General features: G+C 50.8%; 1 protein-coding gene across 1 annotated transcript in view; it reads left to right on the top strand.

Annotated features, from left to right (window-relative positions):
- Nucleotides 1-7,049: 7,049 nt before the first annotated feature.
- LOC309527321 (E3 SUMO-protein ligase ZBED1-like) overlaps nt 7,050-7,708 on the top strand; it is a 57,159-nt gene continuing 56,500 nt past the window's right edge. The window contains exon 1 of the mRNA XM_082214064.1: nt 7,050-7,361. The gene's annotated coding sequence lies outside the window, so the exon portion shown is untranslated. The remainder of the gene's footprint in view (nt 7,362-7,708) is intronic.

Below are 7,708 nucleotides of genomic sequence, written 5' to 3'. Positions count from 1 at the left end.
AGTTTATTGATCTGCCGTGACGTGCTAATTGGTTTACAACCCAACTTATCTCTTAACAGCGGTCCGGCGCGCTTCCATCAGCTGCGCGTTCTGCTTCCTTCAGTCACGGCCAGCAGAGTGAAACACAGCGCTGAAGCTGTCACGGTGCTCCAGAAAGACACACAGAGCACTGGATTGTCTATGTACAGCTCTTTATTGCGACATTTCTCAAACACATCCAGGACTCCTCGCAGCCATGGCAAACTGCGTCCTCCTCTCTCAAAGACCGAGAGAAAACAGACAGAAAACTCCTCCCAGCTTCGAAAGCTGATGTCAGAATGTTGAGGCATCATGGGAAAAACTTAACCTCTTAAGTTCCGACACCCACAGTCCACGTCCACTTGTAAGCTAGTGTTGTTCACCCCGGTGACAGCTAGCCCCAGTGGTCCAAACCATGCCAATCCCAGTAAGCTAATGTAGGGGCCCTTGACCACAAGCAAGTCCAGTTGCCGCGTCCGCCCTCGGTATTGCACCCTGAAGGTCCCCACCCCCATTGTGGGGACCTTACGTTTCTGGAAGTCCCGTAGGGTGAATGGGGCCGGCCTGAGTTTGGGACCCCCAGTAGGACACAGTTTCCTTAAGGTCTTTGCCGAGATTATGGATAGTGTTGAACCCGTGTCAAGCTCCATGCGGCATGGGGCCCCCTCTATCTGTACCTCTACACAAATTTTCTCTACGTTGGGGTGGGGCAACTGGTATACCTGGAAGTCCGTGAGCTCCGTCGAGTTGCCTTGGTGCGTTGGGCCCCGGAACCTGGGGCTCTTGGGTTGGTCATCTGATGCCTGGTGTCTGGTGGGCCGAGCCCAACACACCCGGGCGATGTGTCCCAATTTTCTGCACTGCCTGCACTCTGCGTTGCGGAAACGGCAGGTCCTCCTCTCGTGACTCTCCCCACAGCTTGCGCAGTTTCCTCCTTCTCGTCGAGGCAGCTGTGGTCTGTGCGCTGCTTGAGTGCGCTGCTGTACTCGGTGCACCTCCTCCCTGTCAGATCCTGAGTCGTCGGTGAGGTCTTCGTGGTGGACCCTCGGTTGGGATGGCAGGCTCGGCCGTGCCTCTTGTGTCGACCTCTCGACAGCTTCCGTTGCCAGGGCCTCCTCCAGAGTGACCTGGAACGTTAGGTCCTTCTTAGCGTAGAGGCGTCGTTGCAGCTTCTCATCCTTCGGGCCACCAACGAGGCGGTCACGAAGCATGTTCTCCAGCTCTGAGAAGTTGCAGAACCGGGCGGCTTGGCGGAGAGAGGTCACAAACCCAGTTATGGTTTCCCCAGGGGCTTGTCGCTTTGCGTAGAAGGCATTTCGACGAGCCACCACTGAGGGCCGCGGCGAAAAGTGCCCCTTCAGCTGTTCCATTATTGTTTTGTATGGAACCGTAGCGACGTCTTCAGGCGCAAGGAGAGCCCGGGCGATTTCAAACGTCTCCTCTCCGCAGACGCTGAAGAATATCGCCCTCTTCTTGGCGTCTTCTTCGTCGGTGACCCCTTTGGCTTCTAGGAGGAAGGTGAAACGGGAGGCGTACGCTTCCCAGTCTCCAGATGCTGGGTTGAATGGCGAGAAGCTGCTGTTGGCTGCCATTCTGAGTTCCTTGTGTCCCGGAGCTGAAGCCTGGATACACGGTGCGAGGCAGCGGTTCGGCAGGTGGCGGTGCTGCGGTGCTGTGTGTGGCAGTCAGCTCAGTGGGATCCCATCCTCGTCGCCAGTGAAATATACTCAGAGTCGCAAAGTGATTTCATGCTCTTTATTTAGCTCATAGTGGTGAGGAGGAATGAATGAATGTCCCCTCACAGTATCTGCTTTATATACATTATTTACACAATGGGCTGCACATGATTGGCTAATTCCGGAATTCTACTGTAAGCCAATCAGGTTGTGGATTCACTTCTATCTGGAGCAGGATTGGGTGGTTCCTGCCAACCAATCATACTGCTGCATTGTTCTAGGACCAATCAGACTGCTGCATTCTGAATCCTATTGTTCTAGGACCAATCAGACTGCTTCAGTTTGGATCCTATTTAACTCAGTACATAACAGATATTTTAGTGTTTTTTGGTTTCTATGGAAGCCGCCCAGAGTGGCTGGGGAAACCCAGCCAGATGGGCGGGGTACAAATAATAAATTATTATTATTATTATTATTATTATTATTATTATTATTAACGTTAGACCAGTGAATAAATGAAGAGGATGAATTCTATACATATTCCATGTTAAGAGACAAATACAGATTACCTACAAATGCCCAATGACACTATCTCCAGATAAAACACTTGCTAACCACCATCTACGGGACGTTGGTGGTGCTGTGGGTTAAACCACAGAGCCTAGGACTTGCCAATCAGAAGGTTGGTGGTTTGAATCCCCACGACGGTGTGAGCTCCTGTTGCTCGGTCCCAGCTCCTGCCCACTTAGCAGTTCGAAAGCACAGCAAAGTGTAAGTAGATAGATAGGTACCGCTCTGGTGGGAAGGTAAATGGCGTTTCCGTGAGCTGCTCTGGTTCGCCAGAAGGGGCTTAGTCAGGCTGGCCACATGACCCGGAAGCTGTACAGCCTCAGAGACCCCAGAGATATTGAAGCAGCTGATTAATTCTTACACAACACACAAAAAAGACAGCCATCAACATATATAAACCAATTTGTATCATCTATTATTTGTTTATTTGATTTACTGGCCCTCTTGGCTAGGCCCATGCTGGAGAATATGTAGATGCAGGTACCAGTGTGTGTGTGTGTGTGTGTGTGTGTGTGTGTTATCACCAACACCACACCTTTGGGTAGTGCAACAAAATTGAAATAATTGAAATTGAAATACTTTATTGTCACTTGTACAACTTGTATACAGTGAGATTATACAGGAGGTGCGTATACATGTCCTCACATTTGTGGAGGTGGCAGAGAAAAGAATCGTTTTTTCCAAGGGTTGTGTTGAAATGGAGGAAACTGGCAAAGGAGTTGATTTTATATGATGGGTAAAGCTAAGTAACTTCCCTGAGTTGTCAAGTCGAAAGGATACATTTATGCATAATATTAGTAACATTTAACAACTTTAAGGATGTGCCCCACCCCCTGTAATTTCCGTAACAGAAACCTGAGCACCAGGCATGGCCCCCTCCCTCACCTGACCTCCACCTCCCACCCTTTAGGTGAAACCAAGGTAAGTATTTACATTTTCCTGTTTTCCCACTGAGGTTGGGTTTAGGATTGTTCTGGGATGACCAACTGTCTGGCACTCAGGTGCCAGGATGCCAGCGATTATCCCCCAGGCACTACAAGGTCTCAGGATTCAGGGTGCTACCGGAGAAATCTTAGGGCTCTCCTGGACAAAAAACAAGGACACCAGCTAGGAATACCAGAGCAAAACAGCAGCCAGTAGGCTTGGTCTTTATTGAAGACTGTTGCGACAGGACTCCCACCCACTGCAAGATGGAAGCCCTAAACTAAATAAGACCCCAACTTTTATTAGTTACTAATCCCCAAAACTACACCCCTAAAACTACATCACAACTACATCACAAAAAGGAGGGGTTGAGGGAGGAGTTGTGGTGGTAAGATATTTGGAAGAGCTGCCCCCAATATTTTATTAAAGTTGGTATCCGTGTATGCGGGGGAGGAGATATGGAGGGTGGGAGAGAGTTTGCTTTGGTGCAGGAGAAGCAGCTGGAGAACAGAGTCGCCTCTGGATTGGGGGAGATTTGGAGTGGGAGGGGTGAGAAGTCCTGCCACCCTCTCCCCCTCCCCAAGAGTACCGTATTTCCCCCTCTATAACACGCAGATTTTTTCTCCTAAAAAGGAAGGGGAAATGTCTGCGCGTGTTATTGAGCGAATGTGTGGTCCCTGGAGCCAAATGGCAAAAAAAAATCAGGCAAAAATCAAATCGGGAGTCTTGGAGAAGGGAAACCTGAAAAGAGGAAGCGGCTGCTTTCCTGCATTCTGCCTCAGGGTCTTACTGCCCACCCACCTCTGTTTCCTTGCTGTGTTTGCTCAAACGGAACAAAGAGCAGGGAAAGCCTCTCCCCTCCAGGCAAGCAGAGGGGAAAGCAGAGTGTCGGGAAAGCAGAGGGGAAAGCTGCTGAAAACATGCAGGAGGGAGGGAGAGAGAGAGAGCGCGAGAGCTGGCTGGCTTGGGTGGGTAGGTGAGGGAAAACTTTTGCCTTCCTTTCCTCCCTCCCGTTATACCCCTCTCCTGCATTCTTAGCCAGCTGCTTCTCTGCACACCCCTCTCGTGCTCCTTGTCCATTCTGTGTTTTTCCTTCCCTCCCCACTTAAAATGTGGTTAAAAAGCATGGATCCACATGGATCCTCAGGATCTTTGCATTGGGTCACCCCAAATTCACCATCAGATCACATAGCATGTCCATGGCTACAGCCTGCCCCCCAAAAATCACGCACCCACTGTTACCTGGGGCTGCAATGGTGCAAAAACGTGGTTACAAAACATGGATCCACATGGATCCTCAGGATCTTTGCATTGGGTCAGCCCAAATTCACCATCAGAGCACATAGCATGTCCATGGCTACAGCCTGCCCCCCCCCCAAAATCACACACCAACTGTTGCCTGGGGCTGCAATGGTGCAAAAACGTGGTTACAAAGCATGGATCCACAGGGATTCTCAGGATTTTTGCATTGGGTCACCCCAAATTCACCATCAGATCACATGTCTGTGGCCACAGCATGAAGCACAAAAATGATACATCCACTGTTTCATTCAGAATGTTTTTTCCCTTGTTTTCCTCCTCTAAAAACGATGTGCGAGTTATGGTCAGGTGCGTGTTATAGAGCGAAAAATACGGTACTTTCCAGGTGACAGAGGGGACTTTGCAGTTTCCTGCCCCCAGAGGGAAGAGCTGATCATTGTCCTTTGTTCCAGTCCGTGCTGCATCCACTCCCATATGCAAGTTCTTTGTGACCTTGATGGTCTTCTGTCTAGGACCATCAGGGTTGGCATAACAACTGGGCAGGGCTCCTGTGTACGTGTTGGTACGCTCAAGGGATTATGGCTGCTCTGCATCAAACCTTCCCCTTTTTGTAGTCCTTCCTTCATGGAGTAAAATAAAAGTGGACCGGTGTAAATCCGATGTATAGTTGATTTTCTATTAATTTATAACACAAGTGTTGCGTATGTCGTGTGAGCATGTCGAATTTGTACAAACTGAATGATTGGGGGGGGGGGGCGGTTCCTGCAACAAGGGATAGGACTGCCTCTAGCTATATCCCAAACTTCTCCTCTTGTAGGCTTTTCCCTTCTGATTGGAACAATGTTGGAATAGTGTAAATGCAACACTGGAGTGATTTTATATGAATTTCTAAAGGTTTTCCCATGGAGCCAGTACATAGACACATTTATCAATGAACTGTTACATTTGGGAATGTGCAGCGGAGACTCTTTGCCTCATGGGGGGGGGGCAAGGTCTCTCAACCCCCTCTCCAACTTCCAGTAACACAGTAGATTTATAAATAAAACATGCTCTATTTACAAGCAAAATATTTAAACAGCTACCTTTCTACCAGCGCGGGGGGGGGGCATGGTCAGAAAAAGGCTGAGGGACATTGGGCTCCTGGGGGGGGGGCGTCCTTCCCATTACATTTCTAGGTTTCTACTTGCAGGGAGGGGGGCCAATCTCCTGCCCCTCCCCGTCCCCCTCCGTCAATGAACTCGCTTCCTAGAGAGGCAGGAAGGGACGGAGGAGGGCGGGGTGGGGGGGTTTAGAGGCAATGTTGGAGGGGGCGGGGTCTCCATGCACACCCCCGGAAGAGAATGAGGCCTGCAAAGGAGGAGGGGAAAGGTGCAACATTTCGGGGGGGGGTGATTTGGGGTGCAGGGAGGGAGAAGAATTTGCTTTCCCTCCCCATGAACCTACAAACGGCACGGGGGGGGGGGGATGAAAGCAAGGAAGGGCTCCCCCTTTCCCTCTGCAAGCGGCTGCGGTGGAGCGCCTCGCCCCCAAACAAGGTTTGCCTTGCAAGATGAACCCTGAACTGCCGCCCCCTGCCTCAGTCGGGATCATGAAAGGATAGGAGCCAACTCATAGGGGCCCGAGGGGGTCTTCTCCCCTCCCCATAAGATATTTGGAAGAGCTGCCCCCACTATTTTATTCAAGTTGGCATCCGTGTATGCGGGGGAGGGAGATATGGAGGGTGGGAGGGAGTCTAACTTGGTGCAGGGGAAGCAGCTGGAGAACAGAGTCGCCTCTGGAGTGGGAGGGGGGAGATTTCGAATTGGGTGGGGGGGGTGAGAGATGGACAATGTCAGGGGAAATCGGCCTCCGGAGCTTCCTGAGTAAGAAAGAGGCTGATGGGAGAAGGAAGGGGGCAGACCCCCAGCCCCCCTTTCAGAAATCCTAGTCTGGCCGGCTGAGGTTGCTTTGGCACAAAGGAAAGAGCCTTGTTGGGTTTCCCATGTTGGGGGTGCACTTGGGGAGGATTTGCTATGCTGCTTTTGTTCCCCAAAACTGGAGGGAAGAGGCGCATTTTCCATTTCCTGAAGCATGAAAAAGCACCTTGTCGGTTTCCCTCCTGCTTGGCAAGGGAAAGGGGCCCATGGATGACAGGATTTAAATCTAATCAAGGTCTGAGAAGCCCTTTAAACAGCTTCAGGGCAAGGATTGGAGGAATTAAAGAAATGTCCCCTCCCCAGCTGGACTTGGGGAAAGAGGAGGGGGGATGAGTTTTTAATGCTGTTACTTTCCAAAAAGAGGCTTCTCCAGACATCCTCTTGGGACTTTGTCGGGAAGGAGAATCTAAGCCCCAGGGGTGGGAGATCTGGCCTGCCTTGCAGGATTGGCACAGCGCAGAGGTGCTGATGGACTTTCTCTGCCGGTGCTGCCAGCCTCACTCCTGCCTGGCCTCGTCCCCATCCAGGTTGCCAGGAGGGTCTTATAACACTATAGGTCTTCTAAAGCCCACCACCTGGGCAATACACACATCAGAACCCTGCAGGGTGGGCCAGGATGACAGCCAGATTGATGGGCAGGACAGAGTTGGTGGGGCTATGGGGCTGACTCTGAGCTTTGTCCAGGGATTTTTTCTAGCCCCACAGAAAAACCTCAGGAGGCAACTGGGAAGCGTTGGAAAGAGGGTGTGGTGCTGGGGAAATTTCTGAGGGCCAGAGACAGAGACAGAAAGGATTTGAGGGCCAATTTAGCCCCTGGGTCTGAGGTTCCCCACCCTGCAGTTTGGGTGCTGGGCTTCCACCAAGGAGACCCTGTCTCCCATCCCCCTGCTCAGGAGGGATGCCCTGTGCCCAGTTTGGACCCCCTGATTATTTCTCCTCCTGTCCTTCCTCGAAGTGTAGGGAAGATAAAAGGGGACACACACACACACACACACAGGTTCCTAAGAGAAAGGACTAGGGGGCCAGAAGCCACTGTTCTTCATATCTCTGTCCCCTAAACTGCACTCCATGTTAGCGCATAGAGCGCTCTAAATATTTCCTCTCCCCTTGGAGGGAGCTTCTTCACCCTGGTGCCCCCCCCCAGGTGTTGCTTTTCCTCTGACTGCAAATTCTGCCCATAATTTAGGAGATTCCCTTATTTTCTTCATTCTAAATGTATCAAAGGGTCAGAAACTGGTTTCCTGGGTGGCTGTTTGGAGGAAAGGAAAAGTTAGGTCTATTGACCGTAATGCTTTTTGCAAAGCTTCATTAAGAATTTGGGATTTGATCCTAGAACTTTCCAAA

The sequence above is a fragment of the Podarcis vaucheri genome (assembly GCF_965113315.1).
Source record: "Podarcis vaucheri genome assembly, chromosome: 2".
Classification (NCBI taxonomy): domain Eukaryota; kingdom Metazoa; phylum Chordata; class Lepidosauria; order Squamata; family Lacertidae; genus Podarcis; species Podarcis vaucheri.
This window is presented reverse-complemented; position numbering and strand designations above follow the sequence as displayed.